At 36.4% G+C, this 15,022-nt stretch overlaps 2 long non-coding RNA genes, 9 other non-coding genes and 2 pseudogenes across 11 annotated transcripts; all 13 read right to left on the bottom strand.

Moving 5' to 3' along the window:
* Positions 1-112: 112 nt before the first annotated feature.
* Positions 113-3,606, bottom strand: LOC122469547. The gene is made up of 3 exons (XR_006293511.1): positions 2,630-3,606; positions 1,650-1,732; positions 113-823 (listed from the first exon to the last, which is right to left on the bottom strand). It is a non-coding gene; the product is annotated as an uncharacterized LOC122469547 (long non-coding RNA).
* LOC122469827 lies at positions 1,237-1,311 on the bottom strand. Its single transcript, XR_006293710.1, has one exon. It is a non-coding gene; the product is annotated as a small nucleolar RNA SNORD113/SNORD114 family (small nucleolar RNA).
* LOC122469826 lies at positions 2,243-2,310 on the bottom strand (annotated as a pseudogene).
* A 1,196-nt stretch (positions 3,607-4,802) lies between the features above and the next one.
* Positions 4,803-4,874, bottom strand: LOC122469812. The gene has a single exon (XR_006293697.1). It is a non-coding gene; the product is annotated as a small nucleolar RNA SNORD113/SNORD114 family (small nucleolar RNA).
* Positions 4,875-5,223: 349 nt separating this feature from the next.
* LOC122469546 lies at positions 5,224-13,082 on the bottom strand. The gene is made up of 6 exons (XR_006293510.1): positions 12,635-13,082; positions 11,640-11,725; positions 10,673-10,746; positions 8,099-8,181; positions 7,121-7,206; positions 5,224-5,293 (listed from the first exon to the last, which is right to left on the bottom strand). It is a non-coding gene; the product is annotated as an uncharacterized LOC122469546 (long non-coding RNA).
* Positions 5,758-5,828, bottom strand: LOC122469835 (annotated as a pseudogene).
* LOC122469843 lies at positions 6,697-6,771 on the bottom strand. Its single transcript, XR_006293724.1, has one exon. It is a non-coding gene; the product is annotated as a small nucleolar RNA SNORD113/SNORD114 family (small nucleolar RNA).
* On the bottom strand, positions 7,704-7,775 carry LOC122469807. The gene has a single exon (XR_006293691.1). It is a non-coding gene; the product is annotated as a small nucleolar RNA SNORD113/SNORD114 family (small nucleolar RNA).
* On the bottom strand, positions 8,876-8,948 carry LOC122469857. The gene has a single exon (XR_006293738.1). It is a non-coding gene; the product is annotated as a small nucleolar RNA SNORD113/SNORD114 family (small nucleolar RNA).
* On the bottom strand, positions 9,854-9,928 carry LOC122469853. Its single transcript, XR_006293734.1, has one exon. It is a non-coding gene; the product is annotated as a small nucleolar RNA SNORD113/SNORD114 family (small nucleolar RNA).
* On the bottom strand, positions 11,232-11,309 carry LOC122469828. Its single transcript, XR_006293711.1, has one exon. It is a non-coding gene; the product is annotated as a small nucleolar RNA SNORD113/SNORD114 family (small nucleolar RNA).
* On the bottom strand, positions 12,437-12,514 carry LOC122469823. Its single transcript, XR_006293707.1, has one exon. It is a non-coding gene; the product is annotated as a small nucleolar RNA SNORD113/SNORD114 family (small nucleolar RNA).
* A 639-nt stretch (positions 13,083-13,721) lies between the features above and the next one.
* Positions 13,722-13,796, bottom strand: LOC122469856. The gene has a single exon (XR_006293737.1). It is a non-coding gene; the product is annotated as a small nucleolar RNA SNORD113/SNORD114 family (small nucleolar RNA).
* Between the last annotated feature and the right edge of the window lie 1,226 nt (positions 13,797-15,022).

The following is a 15,022-nucleotide window of genomic DNA, read 5'->3' as shown; positions in this document are numbered from 1 at the left end:
GCCCGACGCGGGGCTCGAACTCACGGACCGCGAGATCGTGACCTGGCTGAAGTCGGACGCTTAACCGACTGCGCCACCCAGGCGCCCCGATCCATTTAATTCTTAATGGGTGTCAGTGTTCACAATTTTTATTAATATTTCTTGCCTAAAAACAGGTCTTCAAAGTTGGACAAGGCCTCACATTTTTGTATTTATCTGCTGTTTCTATATCTTCAATGGTTCTATTACTGACCTATTTCTAATAATACATCTAAATCTATGAACCCAATAAAAACATTCTTTGTACTATCCAAAAATCTGTCCTTGGGATCAAATAAACAGAGAGAAAGACTACACATTGACCTGAACCTCATTCAGCGTCACTAACTCATCTGCCACCGGTCATTATCACAGGTACATAAAAGACCCACTTTTTCTTCATTCATTTCGACATTTATACCAGTTACATATTTAACTCATCGATTATAGTAAAATACATAATTAACAAAAACTGAAGAATCAGCAGGTTGAATTCCCTAACTTCTATCTGTAGAATAAATGCCAACATAGATTATATCTCTCTCATCAGTCAATCTCCATGTTATGTATTATCACTTAATCGGTATGTTTCCTATCTGTGTTTACCATTGGGCAACACCTTACTTTTTGATGGTATTTATGAATTTTTAATAACACTGTGAATACCCTAAGGGAAATGACCCAAACCAAGACAAAATCTCTTGCTACTCACCTTGACTTACCCTCCTAAGACCCAGGCCACACAACAATCTTTCTTCATCAGGGCAGAGGCTGAAATCAGCTAGAGCATCCATTCTGAAGAGTACTGAACATGATAAAAAATGAGAACATGATAAAAAATGAGACATTCTTCCACTGATCCTTGCTCTACAATCTTCATTTAGTCGGCCACTTATGAAATCATCCTTGGAGCATATTTATTTCGTTATCTTTCATAAAAGCAAACCACTTCGAACTTCCCACTGACCTACCATGTAAACGTTGTCTATTGTTTGTCCTGTCTGTATCATCCTAGCCAAAAAGGTGACAGTCACATACTGTTTGTTTCTCTTTGGACTTCAGCGTTTTCAAATTATACCAATAGTAATTCTTGCCTCCCCGCGTATTTTTAAAATAGGGCAAGGTTACTACAACTTATGTTATTTTCTATATATTTCCTCATTGATAGTTCATCGATCCCATAATAGTGAAAATTCATGAAGAGAAAGACCACATCCCTTGGACCTCAGAGTTCCAGACACGTATCCTTCATCATCCACGACTCATACGCTGGCAGTTATCATCACTGATCCAGAAAAGACCACTTTCTCTTCATTCATTTCTATATTGCTTATTGATCAAGTCATTAATTATCATTTTAAAACTGTCTGATTCACCAAAACTCCAAACAGTCTTTTCCCTATTATTGCCCTAATAATGTATCTGGAACCATTCCCACATTATTATACCTGTCATATTTATTATCAGTTTTTCATAAATGCTTTAAATCAGTATAATACTTCATTTTCACCCCATATTTGTCACCAGAACACAGTTCATGGTCTTTGAGTATGTTTCATATTTTTTCATTGCTCCCGTGAATACCCTTAGACGCACCACCCAACCGAGACAAGAATTTTGATTCTACTCACACTGATCTTCCTACTCCTTCCAGAGCAATCCTAGAGCTCCTGATCAGGGAAGGATCCTTACATCAGGTGCAGCGTGCCTGTTTCTGAGAAGTTCGAGGCAGAGCAAATCATAAGAAAGGTTGAGACATTATTTCCATTGGTCTTGGCCTTTCTCTCACACGTAGTCAGACATTTGGGCAATCATTAATTTGGTGTATATATATTTTTTCCTTTAAGAAAACAAACCCACTGACCCAGACTATGAGCATTGTCTGTAACTCCTCCTGTCTGTATCACCCTTAGCTCTCCAGCTAACAGTCTTGTACCACTTGCTTCTAATCGAACTGCAGGGTTTTCAGAGTCTGATAATAGTATTTCTTGCCTAACCACATATTTTTATTTTTAATCACACATTTTTATAATTAGACAATGCTTCACTTCATTCATCATTTTTATTTAGATATTTCTAGAATATTTATAGAATCTATGTATCGAATTATAGCAATACATATAAACGCACAAACACCAAGACCAAAAACAAGATCTTAGTATATTCCTGACACCTGTCTATTGGATGCCTTCAAATAACGGGAATGTACTAGATTAATTTTCTCTTGGACCTCAGAGTTCCACGTATTCATCGTATACGACTCATACGCCACCAGTGGTCATCATCGATCCAATATTGTCCCTCTTCTCTTTGTGATACTCTTTGTATTTTGATTAAATCGTTGGTTTGCTAATAACTTAAAATCCTATTATTCACAAAAACTGAAATGAGCCTTTGTGTCCTTAAACTGAACACAGACTTAGTCTCACTTTTCCTTCATCATCAGTTTTCCATACATGCATTAATCAATATATTGTTTTATAAAATTCAGTATTTATCACAGAGCCACAATTGGCCTTCTGTGATTCTATATGGAATTTTCGAATAATACACTGAACGTGCTGAAAAAGAAATCACTGAAACAAAGACAAGAAATTTGCCCATTACTCACATCCATCTCTGTGCTTCTGACACACAGATGCTGTCACCAAGCTCACCAACCAGGGAGGAATGCCTGATTAGCTTGAATGTGTCCATTCTGAGAAGTACAAACCACGGTGATGACAGAAAAAAATGATGAAATTTTTATTCCCACTGATTCTTGCTTTCCACATTGAACTTACTCATTTAGGAATTTATAAATCTTTCATAATGTAGATTTTTTCTCTTAACAAAAAGGAAACCTTCAAACTTGACACTGATCCAGAATAATAAAACTGACTCTTAATTATTCATATCTATATAATCCTTGGCAAAAGAAAAGACACCCTGGAAACATCTATTTCATAATGGGCATCAGTGTTTGCAAATTTTGTTAGTATTTCTTGCTTCACCATGTTAACGTTCCTAATGAGACAATAATTTGCCTTTTCTTCTTACTCTATTATTTAAATTTCCTTTAGTGGTTCTATCATTGGTCCATTCATAACAACACATCTAAACGTATTCATCCAAAATAAGAACATGATCTTTACACTTCCTAACATCTACCCATACGACCAAGTAAATAGAGAAAACAGAATATTTTTTGTATTGAACCTCAGGGTTCCGGACACCTACTATCCACCGTCCATGACCCGTGATCACCACTGGTTCCCTTAGAGGCCACTTTTAGTTTATTCATTTTTATATCTGTATCAATTAAGTCATACCTCCCCTGGGAATAATAAAATACACCCACGATTAATAAAAACCAAAGAACATGATACTTGAACATCCCTAACTTCTCCCGATAGAATTATTGCCAAAATAGATACCTCTTTCATTAATAAGTAGCAATGTTACATGTTATCGTTTAATCAACGTAATGTCTCATATCATATTTATCATTGAGCCATGGTTAATTTTTCACTGTATTTATTATGTTTGAGTAACACCACGAAAGCCCTTAAACACATGACCCACACCAAGAAAAGAACTTTGACTATTACTCGCCTTGGGCTCTTTCCTAGAGAAGGGAAACATGGTGACCTTGATCACAAGAGAGGCTGAAATCACCTTGAGCTTCTATTCTGAAAAGTACCGAACAGAAGTGATCAAAAAAATTGAGACTTTCTCTCAATTGACCCATATATTTGTTTATTGCTTCTTTCATGGTTCAATTATAATGAGAAGTGAAAATGAATGAAGAGAAAGACCACATTGTTCTTGTATTGGACCACACGTATTACTCGTCACCTGGGACTCACACACCGGCAGTTACCATCATTGATCCAGAAAAGACCACTTTCTCTTCATTTATTTCTATCCTGTTTATTAATTTATTAATTCGCTAATTATAATTTTTAACCTCTATTATTGACAAACGCCGAAAAGGCTTTGATATCCCTAATATGCTTCTAGAGCCATTTTCACATCATTACATCTCAGTCACGTATCAGTTTTTCATACATGCATTAATCTAGATCATATTTCCCATAAATCTCTTATTTATCAGTAAGGATCAAGATGGCCTTCTCTGATTATATTTCAACGATTTCATGACTAGAGTAAATACCCTTAGACAAACAACCCAAATCAACACAGAGAAATTTGTTTACGCTCACACTGGTCTCCAGTCTCTTAAAACAGGTGATGCAACCCTGCAGTTCGAGATCAAGGAAGAATCTTTAAATCAGGTTCCGCGTGTCTCTTCTAAGGAGTACAAAGCAAAGCAGGTGATAAAATGGTTGAGACATTCTCTCCATGGAGCTCTGCTTCAACAGTCACATAGTTCTTTAGGCAATCATCAATTTAGTGTATATATTTAGTCTGCTAAGAAAACAAACAACTTGGATCTTACCACTAAGACAGAATACGAACACTGTCTATATAACTTACACTGTCTACATCATCCTTACCCTAAGAGGTAACAGTCAAATACCATTTATTTCTAATGAAACTTCAAGGTTTCCGTAAAATATTAATAGTATTCCTTGCCTCACCACATATTTTTATAATTGGACAATGCTTCACGCTATTCAAATTTATTTATGTATTTATTTATTGATTCTCACATTTATCCAATTATAATAATAAAACAAAAATACATGAATACCAAGACCAAAAATAAACCCTTTATTTATTCCTGAAATCTGTCCATAGGATGCCTTCAAACAATAGGAATGGCCTAGACCAATTTTCTGTTGGACCTCAGAGTTCCAGACACGTATTCATCGCGAACGACTCATACGCCACCAGTGGTCATCATTGATCCAATATCGTCCCTTTTTTCCCCACATAGATTTGTATTTGTTTATTGATCAAATAATTCACTAACGCACTAATTAGTGAATTCATGAATTCACTAATAATTTTTAAGCAGTACAATTTTAAAAAAGAGACTTGAAGTCTCAAATCTAAATATAGAATTAATCTCACCTCAATGTAGCTCTCTCATTAATATCTTCAGCTTTTACTATGTGCATTAATCAATGTGTTTCATACATCCCATATTTAACACTGAGATACAGCTGCCTTCCTTAATTATATTTTACACTTTTTAATAATACAGTGAATAACCTTAAACCCACTTAAACTGAGAAAAAAACTTCAACTATTACTTACATTAATCTCCATCCTCCCTATTACAGAGGCGAACGTGTGCCCATGGAGCATCACCCGTAGGGAGTTCATTCTGAGGAGTGCAGAACAGAGCAGATGATAAGGAAAATTGGAACATAATCTGGATTGATCCTTGCTTTCTATATTTCATTTACCCAGTATTTAAGTATTATTTTTCTTTCTGTATATTTTCATCTTATAAAAACTCAATCAGTAAAGCAACTCTCACTTAGGCATGTCTATATAACCGTGCTCAAAGAGATGACCTTTTTATCTATTTATTTAATGGGCATCAGTGTTTTCAACTTTTAATAATAATATCATCTGCCTTGCCACATGTGTTTGTCTTTGGACAATTCCTCACCCTACTCTTCCTTATATGTTTATTTATATCTGCTTGATGGTTTCTATCATTGATCCATTAATAATAACAAATCTGTAGCTATGAAAAATTACAGGAATATGATTTTATTCCTGACATCTCTCTGTGGAGAACAATTTCAACAGAAGGAACAGACCAAATTATTATGTTCTGTGTTGGACCTCAGAGTTTCAGACATATAGTTTCATTGTCCATGACTCCTACGCCACTGGCCATCATTGGTCCACGACTGAGTCGCTTCTTACTTCATTTCTACTTTTTACAAATTAAATAATTAATTCATTGGTAATTATAAAAATAATACATGGTTCACAAAAAGCCAAAAATAAGATCCTTGAATATCCCTAACATCAGTTTACAGAATCATTATCCAAGTGGACTGTTATTCTTGTCTCAATCAACCTCCATCCTGTACATTTTTTATTGATTAACACGATGTTTCCTACCACATTTATCATGAGGCCATGGATAATTTTTTATTAATTTAGTACTCTTCCACGATACCCTGATTACCCTTAAACAAATGTCCCATTCCAAGATAGCCACTTTGACCATGTTGGCCTTCACCTCTTTCCATACTCAAAGGAAGCATGACAACCTTGATCACAGCAGAAGCTGAAATCAGTTCAAGCATCTGTTCTGAAGAGTGACAAGCAGACATGATGACAAAAATATCGAGATATTCTCTCCATTGATTCATATATCCCCAACTCCTTGCTCGTACCATTTCGGCATTGATGACATTGTTGTGATTTTTCCCTTAACAAATCAACTGTTGAACCCATAACTGACTCAGTAACTATTACTTTCCATTATCCACATCCTTCTTACTCAGACATAGACACATGAATCTTTTACTTTCCATTCTTACATTAACATTTTACCTATTATATATTTTGGCAACGGGCAATGCTTCGCCCTCTTCATATTTATTCATTTATATGTTATTAATCCTATTTGTTTTTTATAATGGTACGTTTAAACGTTCATGTACACAAAGTCCAAGAACATGAACTCACTTATGCCTGACCTCTCTCTAAAGGATCACTGCAAATGGGGCGGGGAGGGGGGGGAAGGACTGGATTTCTTCTGTGCTGGACCTCAGAGTTCCAGACCTGTAGGGTTCATCATCAAAGACTCATATGTCAACACCTGCTGTCATTTATCCAGGTATGTCCCTGATTATCTTCAATCATGTCTACATAGTTTATTGATTATTTCATCAGTTCACTAATAATCATCAAACAATACCTAGGGAGGGGTCGCAAAAAGTCAATATAGGTCCCTTGAATATCTCAAATATTGTCTACAGAATTCTCACTGACAATGTATACCATTCATTAATTGACCTCAATGTTTTCTACATAGATTAATTAACATAATGCTTCATAGTAACCTCATTCTAATTATTTGCCAATGCCGGCAATCATAAATTATATTTCATAACTTTTTAATAAGGCAGTGAAAGCCTTTTTGAAAAACCACAAAACCAAGAAAAGGATTTTGACTATTACTCACATTGTGATCCATGCTCTTAACACATAGAAGCAAACATAGGGCTCATGACCATGGTGGAAAGTCTAATTCAGCCGAGTGCGACCATTCTAAGGGGTACAAGACAGAGCAGATGATAAAAAGATTGAGACCTTGTGTTCATTCATCCCTGTGTTCCAACTTTCAGTCAGTCATTTAGGTAGGTAGTGGTTTGGGACAACATATATTTCATTTTCTATTAAGTAAACAAACCATATCGATCTTGCCCATGCCAAAGAAAATAAACACTATCACTTAACGCTTGCCATCAACTTTAGCCAAAGAGGTAACACCCTCATAGCATCTCTTTCCTAATGGATACCAGTTTTTGCAATATAATGAATGATTACTATATTATAGTAATTTTTGCCTCGCCACATATTTTCATAACTGGACAAGGCTTCATATTCTTCATTTAAATCTGTTTACACCTTTGTGTATTAATCATTTCATTGATCCAATGATGAAAATTCATGGACATAATGACCAAAACCACGATCTTTATATATTCCTGATCTTTGCCTCTAGACAGCATCAAATGGGGACAATGAACTAGATTTCATCTGTTTTGGACCTCAGAGTTCCAGACACGTATTCATCGTATACGACTCATACGCCACCAGTGGTCATCATCGATCCAATATTGTCCCTGTTTGTCACCATTTGTTTCTACATTATTTATTGATAAATTCATAATTCAGTAATCACAATTTTAAAAATACTTATTCGCAGAAACCCACAAAGAGCCTAGAAATCCCTAGGATCTATTTAGAATCATTCTCATGTCAATATCACTTTCATTAATTATCCTCAATTTTTATTATATTCAGTCATCAATATAATGCTTCATACTAATCCCATTTCTCTCAGTGGGCTATTTGGATTTCATCAGGTATACTCTGCAGTTTTCAATAATGCACTGAACACCCTGAAACAAAGACTGAAACTTTGACTATTACTCACATGGTCTCCATGTTCCTAACACATGAATGCAACCCGAGATCACGTGATCGTGGAAGAATCCTTAACTCTCGACGGGTCCCATTCTAAGGAGTGCAAAGTAGAGCAGAAAACAAAAAATTTCAGGTCCTATCTCCATTGATTCTTCTCTAACGCATTTCATTTATTCATTTGGACGCTCATTAATTTTTCATAATGAGGTCTTTGTTTTAGCTAAAGAAAAGCTTCAACTTGACACTGACCAAGAACAATACAAATGCCTCTTATTTGTCAGTGCCTATATAATTCTTAAGTAAAAAAGGCAAAAATGCTTATTCTTTTTATTGCTTAACGAGCAGGAATGTTTTCAGTTTTATTAGCAAGACTTCCGTGTCACCACATATATTCCTAGCTGGACAGTGTTTCACCTTATTTATCTATATTTTACATTTTTACTGGTTTGGTTGTTGGTTTGTTTATAATAATCAATTTAAACATATGAATCTAAAATAAGAAGATGTGCTTGGTGGAACGACTGGGTGGCTCAGTCGGTTAAGCGTCCAACTTTGGCTCAGGTCATGATCTCACGGTTCACGGGGTCGAGCCCCATGTTGGGCTCTGTGCTGACAGCAGGCTCCAGCCTGCTTGGGATTCTCCCTCTCTCTCTGCCCCCATCCCCTGCACTCCCTCTCTCTCAAAATAAATAAAATAATCTTTAAAAAAAAGAATATGAGCTTTGCATATTTCTACATTGACCCATGGGATCGTTTACAACAGAAGATAGGCTACATCTTATTTTATGTGGACTCAGAGTTACAGACAGGTAACACTCACGTGTACAATTCCTACCCCACCAGTCATCACCACTGGTCTATGTTTGGACCTTTTTCTCTTCATTTGTCTCTACACTTGTAATGATTAAATTGCTAATACCTTGATAATAAAAATAAATACGCAATTCATAAAATCACAGAAAAAGACCCTTGAATAAACCTAACTAACTTCTATCTGTAGAATCATATAACACATAGATTATATCTTTCACTAATCAACCTCAGAGTTGCACAGTATCAATGAACGAACATTAATATTTCATATCACATTTGTCATTGGGCCATAGTTAATTTTTTGATGATATTTATTACTCTTTGATAATACTGTGAATGCTCTTAAATCACCCACACCAAGGTAAGCTCTTTGACAATTATTCACCTTGGTGTCTTTTCTAACACAAAGGTAACATGACAGTCTTAATCACCATGGATACTAAAATCAGCTCAATGAATTAACTCTGAAGATATGATTAAATATGAGACAAGCAGACAATGTGATAAAAGAGTGAGTTATTGTCTCCATAGTTTCCACCATTCATTTACATAGTCATTTGAGCATGTATTAGTTTTTGGTAATATTTATTTCTTTTTCTCCTTAATAAAATAAACTTCAAACTAATACCTGACTGAGAGACATACTGATTATTACCTATCACTGTCGAAATCACCCTTAGTCAAATACATAATATACACAGTCCTTTTTTTTACCCATTCCTTATACTAATATGTATTTTCCTTAGTATATATTTTATTTTGCTTATGAAAAAAAGGTTCATTGTTCCCATCTTTAGTCATTTATGTATGTTTATTTATTCTTCCATTGACACTTTCATAATAATATTTTAAAGCTTCATGAACTCAAGACCAAGAACAAAATCCTTGTACATTCCTGACATCCATCTATAGGTTCCCTTCATAAAGGAGACTGGACCAGATTCCATGTGTGTTGGACCTCAGAGTTCCAGACACATCTCCATAATATATGACTCATATATATCACCCATTGTCACTGGTGGGTCCAGGACTGGCTTTCTTTCTCCATGACCACCTACATTCGTTCATAGTTTAATTCATTAATAAAGAAATGTAAATAAATCACACGAAGAAACAAGAATAATATTCTTTAGTACCTCTAACATCCATCTACGCAATCATTTCCACTGAGACCTAATTCCTCTCATGAACTCAGTTTAGTGTTTCATATATGCGCTAATCAACAGTGTTTCATATTAATCTGATATTTAACACTGGTATGTCTCACCTTCTTTGATTTTATTAAATAATTTTTTTCAAGTATTTATTTAAATTCCACTTAGTTAACATTCAGTGTAACTGAATGTAACATTCAGTTTCAGGTATACAATATAGTGATTCAACACTTCCATACAAGACCCGGTGCTCACCACAGGTGCCCTCCTTAATCCCCATCCACTATTTCACCCAACCCCCGACCACCTCTCCTCTGCTAACCATCAGTCTGTTCCCTACACTTAAGAGTCTGTTTCTTGGTATGCCTCTCTCTCTCTCACCCCCTCTTCGTGTTTGTTTTGTTTCTTAAATTCCACATATGATTGAGATCATATGGTAACTGTTTTTCTCGGACTGACATTTCGCTTAGCATAACAGTCTCTTGCCCCATCAATGTCAATCCAAATGGTAAGATTTCATTCATTTTGTATGATTATATCTAATGCTTTTTAATAATACAGTGAAAATCTCTTTTAAAACAATAGTCTAGCCAAGAAGAACACAGAATGTTACTCACACTGGTCTCCATGCTCCCCAAAACATAGTGCAACCGACCATGGATGATCTTCTATCAGCTGGAACACATCCATTCTGTGGAATACAAAAGAGCAGAAGAACAACAACAACAAAAAGATGAAGACATCCTCTCCCTTGGTCCTTAATTCCACCTTTGTTTATTCAGCCATGGGGTCAATTAGTAAGTTGTGATCATATCTATCTTACGTTCTCTTAAGTGACCAAATAACATCAATATTGCTGCTGACAAAGAGTATGAACATGGACCGCTGCTCATACTCAGAGAAAGGGGAAACATCCTGTACCATTTATTTTCATTTACCATCAATGTTTGCAAAATATATTCATCGTACTTCATATCTCACCACATATTTTTATAATCAGACCATGCTTTACTCCCATCACCTTTATTTATTTGTAATATGTTTATTGCTATTTTCACTGATCTGATTATATTTGTAGAATAAGACAGAATAAAAGCCAAGACCAAAAACAAGACCCTCGTATATTCTGACATCCGTATAGGCCCATTTCAACAACGTGGAACGGATCTGTTTTTGTTGGACCTCAGAGTTCCAGACACATAGCATTCATCACACATGACTCCTATGCCATCATCAGTCATCATCATTGGTCCAGGACTGACTTCTTTTTTCTATCTGTTGATTGGTATGTTTATTGATTAACTACCTAATATAGAAATAAACACAAGTCACCAGAATAAAAGTCACAAAATCCCTGAATAGCCTTAACATCTATCGATAAGATCACTTCCACTGAGAACGAACTCTTTCATTAACTGAACTCAGTGTTTTCCATATCGGTTAACATCATATTGGTTCACATTAGTGATAATGCGATATGGGTATGTTTGGGCTTCTTGATTACCTTAAACACTTTTTAATAATACAGCAATTTTAAAAAGCCAAAACATTCAATCTAAGAGAAGCACATTGACTACGACTCACATTGTCGTCCAGGCTCCTAAGACGCAGATGCAAAGCACACAGCTACTAAACCTGAAGACGCGTGAATGACCTTGAGTGCGTCCATTCTGAGGAGTACAGAGCAGAGAGGATGATAACACATTACGGCCTCCTCACCATTGATCCTTGCTTCTGCATTTCACTTCTCAGTGACCTAGGCAATCCCTCATGAAGAGTCTCCTGTACATATTTCATTTTCTCTTAAGAAAATGAACAACTTAGGGCCGCCTGGGTGGCTCAGTCGGTTGAGCAACCAACTGCAGCTCAGGTCATGATCTCACGGTTCGTGAGTTCAAGCCCCGCATCAGGCTCCGTGATGACATCTCAGAGCCTGGAGCCTGCTTCGGATTCTGGTTCTCCCTCTCTCTTGCCCCTCCCCCACTCATGTTCTGTCTCTCTCTGTCTCTGAAATAAACATTAAAAAAAAAAAGAAAGAAAATAAACAACTTAGACCTTGCCCCTGACCCAGAAAATGAACACTATTATTTATTTTGTCTAGATGATCCTTAGCCAAAGACTTAACAGTCATGTAACCATTTATTCCTTGTCGGACTTCACTCTTTTCAAATGTATTAATACTATTTCTTGCCTCACCACATATTTTTATAATTAGAGCATGCTTTGCCATATCGATCTTTGTCTATTTGTTGCTTATTTTCATTCCTCCAATTATAATAACGGAATGAAAATGCATGAACAAACACAGAGGCCAAAACCAAGATCTTCGCATAGTCCTGACTTCTGCCTGCAGCATCCTGTCAAACAAAGAGAATGCCTGGTTGGACCTCAGAGTTTCAGACACACATTATTCACCATCATCCATGACTCATACGCCACCAGCCGTCATCATCGGTCCAGGATTGGCGGGCTTTCTCTCTGTTCACTTCTAAACTGTTTCTTAAGTCATTCATTCACATACAGTGGATATTCTTAAGCAAACCACCCAAAGCCACACAAGAACTTTGACTATTACTCACATGGGTCTCCACGCTCCTAATGCATACATGCAACCACAGAGCTCGTGGCCATGGACGATGCTCACATCACCCCAAGTGCATCCATTCTGAGGAGTACAGAGCAGAGAAGTTGATAAAGAAACGTAAGCCCTTATCTACACTTACCTTTCCTTTCCACATTTCATTTACTCAATTTTTATGAGTATGTTAATTTTTCATTTATATAGATAGATAGATACATACATACATACATACATACATATATATGTTTTTTTCTACTAACAAAGGGAACAACCTTGAACTTGTAACTGATCCAGAATTTAAAAATTGATTTTTAATTACCTGTGTCTGCATAATTCATAGCCAAAGAAGTAATACCCTTGATCCATTTCTTCCTTTTTTTTTTTTTCAATTTTTTATCTTGAAGAGAGAGAGCATGCTCACGAGCAAGGGAGAGGAGCAGGAGAGAGAGAGAGAGAAAGAGAATCCAAGGAGGCTCCAGGCTCTGAGCTGTCAGCACAGAGCCTGACACGGGGCTCGAACTCACGAACTGCAAGATCATGACCTGAGCTGAAGTCGGACACTTAACCGACTGAGCCACCCAGGTGCCCCACAGTCCATTTATTTCTTAATGGGGATCAAAGTTTTTAATTTTTATTAATAATATGTCCTGGGGTGCCTGGGTGGCGCAGCCGGTTAAGCGTCCGACTTCAGCCAGGTCACGATCTCGCGGTCCGTGAGTTCGAGCCCCGCGTTGGGCTCTGGGCTGATGGCTCAGAGCCTGGAGCCTGTTTCCGATTCTGTGTCTCCCTCTCTCTCTGCCCCTCCCCCGTTCATGCTCTGTCTCTCTCTGTCCCAAAAATAAATAAACGTTGAAAAAAAAATTAAAAAAAAAAAATAATATGTCCTGCCTCACCACATACGTTCATAATTGGACAGTCCTTCATTCTCTCTCTATTTATATTTCTTAAATGGTTCTAACATTGATCCACTGATGATAATAAATTTAAATCTTTAAATCCAAAATAAGAACATGACCTTTATATATTTCTTACATCTGTCCATAAGATCATTTCCAAAAGAGGGATTGAACTAATTATGTTTTGTGTTGGATCTCAGAGTTTTAGATACTTATTTTTACCATCCATGAACTTGTATACCACCAGCCATCATCCCTGGTCCATGTTTGGGTTTCTTTTCTTTTTTTTTTTCCTCTTAATTTGTGTCTATATTTGTTATCCATTGCATCATTAGTTGTCTGACAATAATAAAAAATTAGATGACTTACAAAACAACCTCAAGGGCAAGATGCTTGAATGTCCCTAGCATCTGCCTATACACCCATTTCCCACATGGACTACGTTTCTTCTGTTAATCAATCTCAATGTTGCACATCATCAATCAACATGTTTTATATCCTATTCATTATTGGACAATAGTCAACTTTTTTACTAATGTAATAATTTTTCATAATCCTGTACAAGCCCTTAAACAAATGACCTGAATGAAAACGAGATCTTGGCTGGTACTCACTTTAGTCTCTTCTCTGACACAGAGCCTATGTGATGATCTTGATCGCACATAAACAGAAATCAGCTCCAGCCTCCCTTCTGAAGAGTACAAAGCAAAGAAGGTGCTAGCAAGATTGAGACATCCTCTCTGTTGATCAGACTTTCCACCATTCATATACAAAGTCATTTAGGTATTTATTAACTTATAATAACATTTATTTACTTTTCTCTTAATATTAATCAAACATAAAACTTATACACGACTCAGTAACCTCTACTCATCACTGCAGATAATAAAATGCCGACACAATATTCCCATTAATACATACTTTTCTGATTCGTTTTCTTAGTCACTTGGGTATTTATTATTTTATAGTGTTACTTCCTTCTTTTTCTCTTGGTAAATGAACCACTTGAACTCACCACTAACTCAAAGCAAGAACACATACTATTACATATCATCATCTGTATTCTGCCTACCCAAAATGTAACCCCCTTGATCTCTTTATTAATGAAGTCCAGTCGTTCCAAGCTATATTCATAGTAATTCTTGCCTCACCACATATTTTCATAGTTGGATATGCCTCACTCTTTTCATCTTTATGCACTGACATATTTGTTCCTCTCATTTATTGATTAAAATAAAAGCAAAATGGCGGCACCTGGGTGGCTCAGTTGGTCGAGTGCCTGACTTAGGCTCAGGTCATGATCTCACCACTCGTGAGTTCAAGCCCCGCGTCAGGCTCTGTGCTGACAGCTCAGAGCCTGGAGCCTGCTTGGGATTCTGTGACTCTGTCCCTCTCCACCTCTCCCCTGCTCTCTCTCTCTCTCTCTCTCTCAAAAATAAATAAATATTTTTAAAAATTTAATTAAAAAAAAGAAATAAAAGCAAAATCCA

Source organism: Prionailurus bengalensis, chromosome B3 (assembly GCF_016509475.1).
Source record: "Prionailurus bengalensis isolate Pbe53 chromosome B3, Fcat_Pben_1.1_paternal_pri, whole genome shotgun sequence".
In the NCBI taxonomy this organism is placed as follows: domain Eukaryota; kingdom Metazoa; phylum Chordata; class Mammalia; order Carnivora; family Felidae; genus Prionailurus; species Prionailurus bengalensis.
This window is presented reverse-complemented; position numbering and strand designations above follow the sequence as displayed.